This window comes from Cannabis sativa, chromosome 6 (assembly GCF_029168945.1).
Source record: "Cannabis sativa cultivar Pink pepper isolate KNU-18-1 chromosome 6, ASM2916894v1, whole genome shotgun sequence".
Taxonomy (NCBI): domain Eukaryota; kingdom Viridiplantae; phylum Streptophyta; class Magnoliopsida; order Rosales; family Cannabaceae; genus Cannabis; species Cannabis sativa.
Window position 1 is genome coordinate 12,081,848 of NC_083606.1, and position 16,396 is coordinate 12,098,243.

Here is a 16,396-nt window from a genome sequence, read left to right on the forward strand (position 1 = left end):
GCAGAGTTGTTTGTAAAGGAGAAAGTCTGTCTCCATGGAATTCCAAAATCTATTCTTTCACACATGGATCCAAAGTTTACATCAAAATTCTAGGTAAGTCTTCAAAGAGCTGTAGGTACGAAGCTGAAGTTCAGTACAACTTTTCTCCCTCAGACTGGTGGGCAATCAGAGAGAACAATTCAGATATTAGAAGACTTACTGCGAGCCTATGTCATGGACTTTGAGGGTTCATGGAGTAAATAGTTGCCTTTGATAGAATTTTCATACAACAACAACTATCAACGTACAATAGGGATGGCTCCCTATGAAATGTTGTACGGTAAGAAGTGTCGTTCTCTAATACATTGAGACAAAACTGGAGAAAGGAAGTCTTTGGGTCCTGAGTTAGTTCAAAGGACCAATGAAGTAATGGACAAGATCAAGGCTCAGATGCTTGCTTCACAAAGTAGGGAGAAAAGTTATGTTGATCCAAAGTGCAGAAACACAGACAAGAGAACATATTTTCTTGCAAACTTCCCCAGTGAAGGGTAGTAGGTGCTTTGGAAAGAAGGGCAAGTTAAGCCCTAGGTTTATAGGGCCATTTGAGATTCTTGAGAAGGTCAGGCAGGTAGCGTATCGGCTAGCCATACCACCAGCATCATCGACTGTTCATAATGTATTTCATATTTCAACACTAAGGAAATATGTTTTAGACCCGACTCGTATCTTGAGTTATGAAGTCCCAGAGCTACAGTCAGACTTATCCTATGAAGAACAACCAGTTCAAATCCTCGATAGGAAAGATCAAGTTCTTCGAAACAAGACCATAGCTTTGGTCAAGGTACTCTAGAAGAACAATAAGGTGGAAAAAGCCACCTGGGAGCTAGAGTCCAACATGAGGGCTCAATATCCATAGTTATTCAAATTAGATTTTGAGGATAAAATCCTTTTAACAAGGTGTAATGATTGCATGTTATATTATGGATTAGTAAAGGCAATTAGCATTAATTCTTGATATTTTATAATTTTATATGATTTTATATTGTTGTGGGTTCCACTTTTAAAAAATAGCCTGTCATTTTTCCTGACAGTTTTTCTAAAGTCTCATTTTTTTTTTGTGTTTCCTCAAAATTTAGAGCATTGCCATACTATTTATCGATAGGAAAACTTTTAATTTTAAGTTTAGGTCTCCTTAAAGGTTTTAGCAAGTTATTTATTCGTTTTGTGTATTGTGACATAGGGCCTCGTTCAACGAGTGATATTTGCATTTAGATTGATCGGCATACTTGAATCAAGAAGAGGTAAGACTAGCATAAGATATGTACATGTATATGTGTATGTATGTAAATTTTATGTTGTGTTATGTGATTCTTATATTATCAACACTAGTACGGTAGCGGTACGGAGTGCATTGGTACAATATATGATATTTAAGGGCACGATCCAATGTTACCAACACTAGTACGGGATGAGTATGTAGTGCGTGTGGTACAACACTCAGTGGTACTCGAGGTGTAGTTTATCCTTACATATTAGCCTCACCGGCCTGCGTGCCAAGTTGCCAAGAGTTGTTTTGGGCTAGCTGTATCAGTTGTGTATTTTGATTTTGTGTTTGAATGGTTGTCGTATATATTTCTTTAGCAAAACTTTTTATAACAGGGATTTTCGGAACACGCTTTTTATGCCGTTATAATGTCTTTTTTAGTGCTTTATGTTAGTCAAGTTTTTAATATTACCACAGTTTTTAATAATTAATTAATCGATTAGTATTAAACTACTTTATAAAATCACACACGTGGCATCCCTATAAATTAGGGCGTTACATAGGGTGCTCAAAATTACCACAACTGGTAAACCGGATCCCAACCAGAAAACCGAAATCTATGCGTGTTTCTTCGGGGAACCGGTAGACCGATTCTACAGTGTAAAACTGAACTGGTTGACCAGTTCAGTGCAGGAATCGCCAAAATCTTCACACACCACTTAATTCTACCCCAAATTAATTCAAACCTTTCAGACCATCTAATTAAGTCATAACTAACCTATTTCAACCAAAAATAATAGTTATAATTCCCTGAATTCGATTTCACCATAAAAGGTCCAAGCTTGAGTTTAACAACTCAAACATTTGTTCAACACACTCACAACCAACAAAATCAAGCACAAACAGCTCCTACTAATTTAAAATCTACTCAGAAAATGAATCCCAAGAAACTTAAACTTAAACAATACCATAATCACAGTTTCATTTCAGAATAAAGCTCAAAACCTAAAGAACAAAGACATGGAAGAACTAGGGCTCTTACCTTTGATTCACCCAAGAAAAATCCTTCAAATCATGTTGAAATCCTCAAGAACAATAATGAAAAGGGTTGAGTTCTGCTGTTTTTCTAGAGAGGTCGAGAGAGAGAACTGCTTGGAAAGAAAACTTGCATTTTTTTTAATTTTCATTATTTGGGCTAAAGAAATCAAAGGATAAGAATTAATTTTTTTTGAATTCTCTTATTCACATAACATTCAACCTAATTAACTAAGGAATTAATAAAATTCATATTAAAATAACAATTTACTTAACTTAAGATGAAATGACAATCTTGCCCTTCTTTCACCATAATGCAACCTAAAATTTAGGGATAAAATGGTCCTATACCATAACCCCGAGTAATCCCAACATTCTAAATGTCTAATTATATAACCCCTCTATTTTTAAGATACTACACCATTTCTAAGTGACTCTATAAGCCAAACATCGCATTCCAATGTTACTAAACATAAGACATACAATTCATAAAAAATTTACATATAACATATATAATGCACCTAATGTTCAACTATATCTCCGTAATTGAGAAAATATTTTCCTAAGACTTATTTCTGACAATAAGCCATAATTTTTGTTAAGAGACTCAAAATCACATAATAATAATAATAATTAAATCTCTTTATTATGTGCTAATTCTCGTGATTTAACTATCCGATCATTTCATAAATACTCAAGCTCTCAATTTGTAATTTTGTTAGTACTTATTTAACCATTACGTTAATTGCTCCCAAATATGTCACATGTTGATGTTAATTTGTGGCATAAATCCTCAAATTATTGAGTTTGATGCAAATAAATTCTCAAGCTCAAAAATTCGCAACATTAAACTCAATAACTTGGAAATTTATGCTGCAAATTAACATCAACACATAGCATTTTTTAAAGCAACTTAAAGAATGGTCAAAATAAGTATTAATGGAATTACAATAATTAAAAGCTTAAGTTTCTATTCCATTAAAAAACTTAAATATTTATACTGTAATTTTTAAGCTTGGGAATTTATCTACATCAAAGCCAACAATTAAGAAATTTATACTGTAAATTTCTAAATAAATAATATACATATTAAGAGCACTCTCAACAACTTGTCTTTTTTATCCTTTAAAATACATCATTAAAATTTTACTTTATTTATTTTACAATAAACTTTTACATTACACCATCCATCAACTTTTCTATTTTTTTTCTTTATATTCTATCTTTTAATATATTTTATTTATTTTAAATATATATACATTAATATACACACACATACTCATACATAAAAAATAATTTAAAACTAATAAAATAGGTTTAGAACAATGAATAATGTTGAGAATCATGGAGTTCCATCTCAAAACCAATTGACAATGAGTGGAGTAGCCCATATTTTTATATATGGCTCAATTCTCTACTATTTATTCCATGTGGGACAATGTCTACAATATTTTCCCTCAAGATGATGGCTATTTTTTGCTCATCAATCTTGAACCGTATCAGAGTGGACATAGTCACTATCTGTATAGGTGCGGATCGGATACGATCACTTGCCCGCAAGGGATATGGCTCTGATACCATGTTGAGAATCATGGGGTTCCATCTCAAAACTAATTGGCAATGAGTGGAGTAGCTCATGTTCTTATATATGGCTCAATATTTTTACATTTAATCCATGTGGGACTCTCTAATATCTCCCTCAAGATGGTGGCTATTTTTGCTCACCAATCTTGAATCACCTTATCACATGCCATGCCATTTGCTCACTTATTTTTGTTCGGATCTCAGGCATCTTTGCACCATTTGGATCTCGTGCGGCTGGCTAACCATCTGGACAGGTGTGGATCGAAAGCCCGCTAAGGATATGGCTCTGATACCATGTTGAGAATCATGGGGTTCTATCTCAAAACTAATTGGCAATGAGTGGAGTAGCCCATGTTCTTATATATGGCTCAATTCTCTACCATTTATTCCATGTGGGACAATGTCCACAATAAATAATATTGTTCATTGCTCTAAAAATTTACGTAAAATAGAGCATTTGTTATATGTCATGATTTTTTTTTTATATATGGAAATTTGTATTATTTTTCTTCTCTATTAAAGAAATACAAGTTTAGAGCATCTATTAGGAGTGGTAATAGCACTCTCAACAACTTCTCTACTCTATTCTTTAAACTAACTTACTAAAACTCTACCTTATTTATTTTACTCAAATTTTTACATCACACCACACATCAATTTTTTTTTTTTTTTTTTGTATTATTTGAATATTATATTTTTAATATATTTTAGTCATATTATAAAAATAAAACATATAATATTACACATATATAAAAAAGTTAAGAAAATAATATTAATAGGTTAAGTCTAATGAATAATTATTTCTATATTTAGCTAAACACTATTTATTAAGTTAAAATATATATATAAATTAATTAAGATTTATTTCAATTGTTGAAAGTTTAATTTTATAACTTTTTCTTTATAATTTAAAGATGAGGAGTGCTACCGTTAACCTCTTGTTACAATTTTTTAGTCAACCTCCACGCCCGAAAATACACGTAGGAATATTTTTTTCAATTTTTTTTCACGGCGGTATTCGTTATGCTTACAATATCATCCCTATAAATTTTTGAAAAATTTCGAATAGTTTACAGTGCCGAAAATACGTTTGAAGTTTTTTGAAGACATGTGGTAATTAAACTAGAATATCAGGAACTCTGTTTTCGGTACTGTAACTATTTGGAATTTTTCAAAAATTTACAGGAATGATACTGTAACTATAATGAATACAGTTTTGAAAACAAAATTGAAAAAAAATATTTCGACACATTGTTGGAAAAGTTCTCATTACAAGAGAGAATATGAGGATGACAATCAAAATACTCAAAATATAAATAAAAGTATTTCATCAAGATTACAAGAAAGCTAGAGAAGAAGAAGAAAAATAACACACAAAAAGCTTGACGAAGGCTCAAGGACCTTTGTCCTAAAAGTCATTTCCTCCTCATATGGACACTTAGGGAAACTCTAGAAATGCTCTTAAGGATTTATCAAGCGTCATATGCTTAGCCTAGTGTCTAAGGATGAGCATATCCTCACAAGGTTCTAACCACAACAAATGATTTCAACTTCTTTTACAATTGAACAATATGACCTCTATTTATAGAGTTTTTCACTCCCATATGAACATGAATGACCATCGTAAAGCCCTTGGATATTACCAATCATAAATTGGGCATTTATGGTATTAATTGGGTGATTTTGAGGAGTTTTGGACTGTTAGAAAGACTCACAAACGTTTGTACTTGTATGCTGAAAAAACAGTAACTAGTTACTAGTTACCATTTTTTTTTTCAGCTTTAGCCAATTCTACTCCAAAGTGTTCCAAATCACTTCCACTTGATTTTGAACCATTTATACACCTTATAAATGAATAAATCAAGTCTCCAATAGTTATATTTTCAATAGCTATCATTCATTCACATTCATAAATAATTAGTAATATCTTTTACTAATTTAAGAGTGAAAAAGATGTGAGAGTTACATATTGTGATCATCAAATTAAAGGATTTACAACTCCTATTTTGTGATCATTCTACACACATTTTGTAACTTTATATTGTATGTTACAATTTGACAAAATTAATACTTTGTCACATTTAATTATTTATAACTTAATTATTTAATCTAAATATTATATTATATAAAATAATATAATAATTTCGAACGTAAAAGTTGACTAAGAGATTGTAATTAGAACTTTTTCGTAAACATATAATTATTTTAACTTGGGAGGGTTCTACGTGTGAAGAATCGGGATATGTGTACATCTAATATTATTCTACTTAAATGTAACAAGTGCACTATCCCAAGTAGGGATGCACACGGGGCGGGGAATTAGCGGGGAGTGCTCTCCCCGTCCCCATCCCCGTTAAGGATTTTAATCCCCATCCCCGTTTTATTCTCCATCGGGGACGGGGCGGGAAATCCCCTAATGGGGCAGGGACGGGGTGGGGAATCCCCTATTGTAAAAATAAAATTTATTTTAAAAAATTAAATGTATAAAATTATTAAATTACATAAAAGATAAAATATTACATATTATTTACTATTCAATATAGTAATTATTATACAAAAATACAACTTCAAAATTATAAAAATAATATTAATATACTAAAAAAATACAAACACATTTATAAAATATAAAATATTAATAAAAAATAATTAATAAATGAAACGGGTCCCCGTCGGGGCGGGGAGTGTCATCCCCGTCCCCGCCCCGTTTAAACATTCGGGGACAAAATTGATCCCCGTCCCCGCCCCGTTTCCTATTTAAACGGAGAATCCCCGCCCCATTAGGGACGAGTCCACGCGGGGTACCATCCCCGTGGGGAAAATGTGTATCCTAATCCCAAGCTACTTCAATATTTATCTTCGATTAACTATTATTATTTTTTTAACATAATTCGATTAATTAATTTGAACACGTAATATTCTTTTGTCTATATTATTTAATTATATTGTCCATCGATAATAACAGTTAGTTATGTATTACGACAAGTTTAAAGCTATCTCTTATTCATATTTTGCCTAAATATAATATAATATATTACATACATTGGACCACAAATATAACTGTTTAGTATCATAGATGCACACATATAATTGGATACATACATATATCTATTTACAACTAATCGATGTTATCTAAGCATCTTTACACTGTACCTTTTTGATTAATTCATTAATCCTTTATTACTAATCTCTAACTTCTAAATCGACTCAAACCAGGCTGACTACTTAATTATTATCCTAAAATTTTAGAGGTTGTTTGGCTTTATAATTTAAAAACTATTTTCTGTTGTTTTAAAATTGAAAATAATTTTTAAAAATTAATAAGAACCGTTTAGCAAAAATTTTTACAAACAGTTTTTTAAAATTGAGTAGATTACAAAAAACATCAAAATATTATTTTTAATTTTCAAAAACAAATTTTTTGTCTAATATATTATATTTTATATTTTTACTTGCATATTCGAATCCTAGATTCGAAACCATACCCGAACCTGAAACCTGGATGAGTTTACGGTATGGTGCTAACATATTAATTTTTTTTAGTAAGAAAAAATTTTAAAATAGTTTTAAAAAATTTGTGTCAAAACACTATTAAATTTTTAAAATGACAAAAAATTATTTTCTATTCTCACTTTTAAAAATACAATTTTAAAAACTGAAAACACAGCTAAACATGTCCTTAATGTGTGGGGTTTTTTTTATTTTTATATTTTAAAATAGTTTATTTTTTAATATTATTAGATAGTCCCACATCGCTAATGAATGAAAAGATAATAGAATATATAAGAGGAACGGACTACTCCTCCCATTTATTGCCAATTAGTTTTAAGATGAAACCTCATTCACCTTATTCCAAATTCTAACAAATATTTTTATAAAAATTCACGGAACAACTTAAATTGTAACCAAAATCTATATAACAATCTATGTAGAAAACATCGGAACAATCTAAACCGTAAATTTTAAAAAATAAAATATAAAAATAATTTCCCTTTTAATAATTAGATAAATATTTTTGTGTAATTAAATCTATTAAAAGAAAATAAAAATAAAAAACTTCAAGATCAACTTAGACCATATTTAATGGAGTAACATAAAAATATAGTGCTATCATATTTTTACTATATTTTGACAAAATAATGTTTCGAGGGTGATATAAAAGGTGTGTTAAATATAATATATGTTAAAAAAATGTATTTTTTACTTTTACATTTTAAAATAATTTTTTTTTTCATTTTTATGGAATTCCAGACAGAAATTTCTATAGCGAGTAATTGATCAACTTAAATCGCAACCAAAATCTGTATAGCAAGTAGCAACCCACATAGAAATCACCGAAACAACTCAAACTATAAATTTGAAAAAAAAAATAAAAAAATAATATATTAAATATAGTACAAAATTTTAACACAATTAAATGTCGCCTTATTATTATTATTATTTTGTCATTAATTAATTAATGTAATTTATAAATTAATTTTTTTTCAAATATGTACTTTGTAAATTTTCATTCATTCATTTAGTATTATTATAGAGAAGATTGCACACTTTCTAACTAGGGATAATTTCACAAATACACAAAAATAATAAAAATACGGTTTCACGGAATTTTAAATATTTTTACAATTTTTTTGATTTTATTTACATAAAATACGGTGTTTTTATGTTGAAATTTTGTTAATTTTTTGTTATCTGTATGTTATTTTTTGTTGTTTTTTTGTTGCTATTTTGATGTTACTTTTATGTTGTTTTCTTGTTGATTTTATGTTGTTTTCGTGTTATTTTTTAGAAAACCGTAAAAATGTAAAAAAAAATATTCTTTGAATGTAAAAATGTAAATATTTTACAAAAAATAGTGTCTTATGTAATTATTCATTTTAATTATTTACACAAGAGAAATGATAAAAAAAAGTTTCTAGCATCTTCCAATGTGTAATATTGCTATTAATATAACTAAATATAAAATTTCATATAATTTAATGTAATAACTTTTAGATAGTATTGCTAATCAATCTCAATAACTCCATTTCTAGATAATGCTAAATATGTCAAATAGTATACATCTTACAAAATTATCATAAAACACTACACTAGCCATAGCCAACCATAGTTAATCATAATTCAAACTTAATTAAATTAATAATGTAAAACGCATAATTATCCTAATTTACCTTTTAAGTTTGAAACTTTTGGCATTAATTAGTGTCTAGAACGAAAATTAACAATTATTGATGTGTAGAAAATTCAACAGTCAAATTATAGACCAACATAATCACTAGACTAGAGGTTAACATAACATGCCAAAGGGTAGTTTGACAATTGCCACCTGTCCATTTCTCAATTTACACAAAAACCCATCTCATCAATCATATATTACACACTTTGGATCAAGTTTAATGACGAGAACTCGAGCTACTTCCATGCAGTTATGAGGAAAAGAAGACTGGAGAACAGAATTACTACTTTCACTAAAGGAAACAGGGTTGTGGATGACTTTGATGAGGTGGTTACTCACTTTGTCAAACATTTTGAAACTTTTATGGGAAGCAAGAGCTCGGCCAGCATTATGCTAGATGAGAGTTGTATACAACATGGGAATTGTCTGAACGTGGAACAACAAGTTAAGTTGATAAGGCCCTTCACTAAGGATGATGTAAAAAAGGCTCTCTTCAGCATTCACACAACTAAAAGTCCTGGACTTGATGGCTTCGGTTCGGGTTTTTACAAGAGTCTCTGGAGTAATATTGGTGACGATGTTTCAGTGGCGGTGCTGGATTTCTTTGCTAGTGGTAGACTCCCAAAGGATCTGAATGAGACTGTAATATCCCTAATCCCTAAGGTAATCAATCCTTCCTCTGCTAAGGATTACAGACCAATTGCTTGTTGTAATACGGTGTATAAATGCATCTCGAAGATGATTTGTTCCAGATTGTCAGAAGTGCTTCCTAAATTAGTGGACAGTAATCAAGGAGCGTTTATTAAAGATAGATCGTTGGCTCAGAACATTATGATCTTTCAGGATTTATTGAAAGGGTACTCAAGGAAAAATGTCTCTGCTAGGTGCATCATGAAAATAGATCTAAGCAAGGCCTATGATACGGTTGATTGGAATTTTGTGAATGATTTGCTGAGAATGCTCTGCTTCCCTTCTCGCTTCATCAGTTGGATTATGACTTGTCTGAAGGGCACCAACTACCATATCCTTTTAAACGGCAGAATCCAGGGTAGCTTCAAAGGAAAGAAAGGGCTTCGCCAAGGAGATCCGATGTCCCCGTTATTATTTGTAATGATCATGGACTATCTCACAAGGCTGCTTCGGCATTACTCGCATGAAAAAGGTTTTGGCTTTCACCCTATGTGTAAGACTCTTCGCTTGATTAATCTGTGCTTTGCAGATGATCTGGTTATCTTTTGCAAGGGAAATCTTAATTCGATAAGGCTCACTTATGAAGCTTTTGAGAAGTTTTGTAATGCCACGGGTTTGTCAGCCAACACTTCAAAATCTCACATTTACTTTGGAGGTGTTAAAACAGAGACTAAATCCAAGATTTTGGAGTGTGTGAAGATAGAAGAAGGGGGATTTCCCCTCAAGTACCTTGGGGTCAACCTCAGGCCTACTAAATGGAAGGCTGAAGACTGTGGTGTTATCATAGATAAGCTTAACAAGAACCTTAATTGTTGGGCAAGTAGAAATCTCTCTTTCGCGGGTCGTGCTCAATTAATTCACTCGGTCTTGCTTGGGATAAGAAATTACTGGATGGGAATTTTTATCATTCCCTCTAAGATAACAGCAGCTATTGACAAGAGTTGTCGAGACTTTTTGTGGGGTTCTTCGGGAACTAGAAGTAAATTCCACCGAGCTTCTTGGGAGAAGGTGTGTCTTCCCAAAAACCTTGGTGGAGTTGGTTTTCGAGAGGGGAAGAAGTGGAATAAAGCCTTGTTGGCTAAAAATTTGTGGGCTCTTGCTAGTAAACAAGATTGTCTTTGGGTCAAATGGATTAACTCGATTTACCTGAGGAACCAAGACATATGGAGTTACACAATGAAGGTTGATGATTGTTGGTACTTCAAGAAGATTTTGAACCTACGAGACAACTTGGATGAAGCAAGACTTAGTCAAGCTGTCAAAGGGGGTAAGTTCAGCGCCAAAAGGTACTATAACTTGTCTATTGAAGTGGCTAAGGCAGACTATGCAAAAGCTAGCTGGGATAAACTCATAGTGCCGAAACATAGATTTATTTTTTGGCAAATTCTGAACTCCCAATTGCTGACCCGAGATTACATTGGCCGAATTCTTTCTATTCAAAATGTCCATTGTCCTGTTTGTGAAGCAGAAGTTGAGACGCATGAACACCTTTTTTTCAATTGTATCTTCACTAAACAGGTCATAGGTGCTGTCATGGAGTGGGTGGGCTGCTTCTCTTGGCCTAGAACTCACGGGGAGCTGCTGAACTGGTGCAAAAATCTGAACCAGCAGCCTCAAATGAGGGTGCTGAATACAGTCATTGCAGCGACTTTGTACTCAGTCTGGAAGAATAGGAACTGCTGTGTTTTTGATCTTTGTTGTGCTGCCCCTAGAAGAGTTAGTTTGGATGTGCGTAAAATTGTTCAGCTGAGATTATTAGGCAAGGGTCCGTTTGAGGATTGCAGGAAAAATATGTATTTCTTAAATGTAATTAACAGTTGGTAGTTGGGTGGCTGCTGCCTCCTGGTTTCGGCAGCAGCGGGTTTGTTTTGTTGGCTTTTTGCCTTTGTGTGTATTATTTGTCTTTTTGAATAAAGTTTCCCCTTTTTCAAAAAAAAATCATATATTACACACAAAGGCCTACGAACAAATCTCACCATCTCAGAACTTTCCAACACAAGGGTATTAAAGTAAAATCACAAACACAAATGAAGCTATATATATGATACCCCCAAAATTCACAACCACAAAAAAGAAAACTAAAACCAAAGTCTCAACTCAAGCCTTCCCACGAGTTTGGAATTGGAACACCCCAAAAAAAGAATCTCATTCCCAAAATTTCCCAAGATTTGCAAAAATTGGACCATTTCTCATAGATCCATTCTCTAATTTCTCTATGGCCACAATAAGCACATCATCATACCCAAAACGACATGTCGTTGGCAGAACCTGCCTCTGTTCTCCCACTTCTCATCCAGGGTCGTTTAGGTGCAGTCTTCACCGGAATCCCCACAAGCCCAGCAGAAGCACTGGCACCAGTCGGGTTCGGGTCTCGTCGGGTCAATGGAAAACGGGCATGGAGGACAAAGCCAATACCATCAAGGCCCTTCTTCTCCAGTTGATCAAGCCCAGTAGCCATGATCTTCAGAGGAGGAGGAATTTTCAGCCCAGGCCCACTAGGTTTTGCCTAATGAATAGTAATAATCATAATCTCAGTATGAAAAATAATGGGGTTGCAGTTTCTTAATCATCTCTCTTGTAATTTAGTTTTTTAATTTTTCAATTTTTTTGTTGCATTAATAATTAATTAGATTAAAATTAAAATAGTTATGTATATAGGTAAAGTTGAGGAATATACATATAAAGTGATATTTTACTTTGGTGATGTAAATAAATATTTATTTTTGGTTTAGAATAATAATATTTGGAAATATAGAAAGATTATTTTATTTAAACTTTGCTTTCATTGCTGTTAATTTGTTTGGGAGGTTTGGACTATGTACTATTTTGATTATGAGGAACCAATATAATAATTGATAAAATTGTTATATACTTGTACTGGAAATATTGTGATTTTCTCCTAAGAAAATATTGTTTTACTTAGGTATGGGCCTACTTAATTTAATATTTATTGATATATAGAACTTAAATAAATCTGCAGATCAGTTTATACTATAATGTAGTTTAGCAATAATTAATATATATATTTATATATAAAAGTTAGACTAATTAGAATTTTTTGTCTTTTGACATGTACTATGTCCCTGAACTTACTGAATTCAATGATTGTTTATGTACTAAATTATGTTCCCCAAATTTTGATATCTACTAAATCACAAGCACTAAATTATACTCTCTGAACTTTCATCATGTTAGACTTTTTTATTAAAATTAGAAAAGTCCTTAAATCCAATCATCTCAATATTAAAAGTTCTAGGCATGATTTAGTACAGTTGAGGGCAGAAATCATAATTAGCCTAAAAATTATAATGTAATTAGCTTTATTTTATTTTTGGCTAATCAAAACTAGTTGGGAGTGAGCCTAGATACTGTGATCGCTAGTTAATACATTATTTTGGAGTCCTATACTTTTCTTTATTTATTTATTTTCTATTTTTATCATTAATGACAAATTTTTAAAAAATAAAAAAAATGAGTGGTTTAAGACTTTAAATATATATGTATATAGTATCTGTAAATATATTGATAAATATAAATTGAGGTATCTTAAATTCTTATGACTTAAGCAACCCTGTTTTTTCTTCATGAAAAAGTCTAAACATGCTAATAAATTTATTATCCAATTTCTTTTATTAAATATAATTAATTAAAATTAGTCTTATTATGCCCTTTTTACTTTTAATCTCTTTCACAGTGTAATTAACCCCACACATTGGGTGTGAGAGTGACACTACATGCCAATTAAGATTTGTCATAATTATTTCCTGAAAGTAATACCTATATTATACTTTCTTTTATTTTCTTTTTCTTTTTTCTGAAAGTAATAATACCTAATGTACTACTACTTGCTTAATAACATATACAGAAATTTGAAAGGGAATTTCAATAAATTATTATATTTTTATACTTTTCTCAAAAATAATGTTCTCTTGATCAGTCACGCTCATAAAAAATTAATATTAACACGTCTAATTGTCTTACTATATATTTTAATTTGAATTAGGTTTTGTTTGGTTTGGAGAAAAAAATGGAAGGAAATTTCTAATAAATATCTCATCATTAATTAATCAAAACAATTATTTTAGTATAATTAATCAAAGAAAAAATTAAATAAACCAATACATTAATTAACACCAGCTTATAGGTACAACTAAATACCCTATAATTTTCATTGGATCCCCTGGTAAGAAGGGAATTGAAAAAAAAAAAAAAAAGAAAATATATTATTGTTATTTTTATGAACTTTTCATAATTATTGCCTTGTTTTATGATCTTTTACTTGGTCTTTTGTTGTTGAGGTCATCTCTCACTTTAAATACCAAAATCAAGGCAAAAAAAATATATAGAATACAAACAAACCATCTAAAATAAAATAAAATTGCCATTAGAAATGGATGATTGAATGAATAAAAACTGTTAAATGGAGAAAATATAGGATTAAGAGTAGGATTAATAAGTAGGAGTAGGAGGGGTTAATAATTGACTGGACTTAATTATTTTTGTTTTTTCTTCGAAAGAAATGGTCTTGATCCGAAAAAAGATACGTGTCAATAGGAACGATCGAAATATTAGCTGTAAATTGTAATTGTACTACTTGAAATAATAATTAAGCATCCTAATAACCTATAATTAACAACCAATTATTTTAGCTTTATTGTCTTTGAATAAAGAGACAACTTTTTGTTGTCTTCAAAGTCACCAACAAGTAAGAGTGTTCTTTTCAGAAAAAAAAAAAGGTAAGAGAGTGTTAAATACTCAGAGTTTAGTTAGACATTGGGTTGGATTGAACTAAATTATATATATTAATATGGTGTGTGTTTAGTGTAGTATATGATTAAGTAAATTATGGAATGATAATTTTATCAAATAAAATAGTATTCAATAATATTTTGATAGTTATAATTGTTAGACAATTTATATGTATAAACTGAAATATATGTATGTGTATATAAAATGCGGAATAAATAAATATATACACTATATAACTTAAGGATCGAAATACCTCCAGCCATTGATTCTTGAGCTTCAAACCCACATAAGTTTTGATCTGCAAAGGAAACTGGTTGATGTGGGTAATCGGGCTTCCTCGCTCTCTCAACTCTCTTTAGATGGATTTTGCTGTTATGAACAGAATGAGTGAGGAGCTCGGGGACCGAGACCCTATATTTATAGGTGAGATACTCCATCAGTATCTGTGCCACATTAATTGTCAGAATATTTTGACAATTAATTCAGGAAATCAAATCAGGTAATGAATATAGAAATCTGACCATATATAGAATATTACGTAATTGATTCTATCCAGATTCAATGAATATAAAATATTCATTTATCAGAATCAATAATATTATTTTATTTCCTTAATTAGAAATATTCTAATATTCTCCCACTTGGTCAGCATTTAAACTAAAACATTCAAACCCAAACGTTCCTCATTATATAATAAACATACGAATCATAGCGACATGTCCTCATTATAAGTCGAGTATTATCTTCCATGTATTACGATATATTTATTATATAACAATGTACTTTATGTGGCAATCTACTTAAGTGAATAAACCCTAACCCTTATGTTTATTCAGATCCTCTTACGATAATTTTCTCAGATGAAATTAAGGTGCACATAAATATGAGAAAATATCGAAATTAGAGTTTCATAAAATAATTTTTAGTTGTACAAATAAAAAAACTGCATATGGGTTAACTGAATCCCATATTTACTTTATGATCCTTGAATTTGTGTTGCGGCATGCCTTTAGTCAAGGATCTATGCGATCACCCAATTCAGTTTGCGTGATTAATGACCACTTATCACGCCTTTTTATGGCTAAATACTTAATGTCGATATGCTAGCTTCGACCAGTACTCTTAGAGTTATTAGCCATAAATATTGTAGCTGAATTTATCGCAAAATTTTCTTAATGGCCTAATGAAACTGTAATTCTGAACTTTAGGCCTACTATGAAACTCTATAATACATCATACGAGATGTATCCTCAAAACAATAAATGAATGTGACTTAAATAGTGGAAATAACATTGAGATTCTCCACAATATAACTTACTGGTAATCTTAAGGACGTAATAAAATATTGATTTACGTGAATAAATACAACCAGTGAAGTATGTTAGAATCTAATTGGTTAACTATATTTCCAGATGGTCAATTCATCTTAAAATATGTATGAATATAATTTTTAGTATCTTAAAGATACCTCATCACTTTGTATGAAAAATAAAGTGGTCTTAACTTTAGTTATTCTGATACTACTTAACGATCCTGAAACAAATGTAATGCAAAGTCTTATTCAGACTCTTAGGCATACATTAGGCTTCTAAAATAGAAGCAAATGAATGTTCTTAATTTATTCTCACTCCAGATCATTTTTCGAATCTTTGGTTCGAGTTGAATTTATCACACTTAAAGATAAAAGTTATATCAGATGAATAATACATAATTTTATTTAATCAGAGATGCTGTGGCTACTCTCTAATTAATTAAAAATATATATATTATTTATATTCCTTATCTCAAAATAATAATTTGAGATATGAATTATTTCAACTTATATAGAAAACTTTTATCATCATTTGCAAGTAACATATTGTCTACGTATAAAACAAATATTACTCCCACTAACCTTCTGGTATATAATTATTTCCATAATT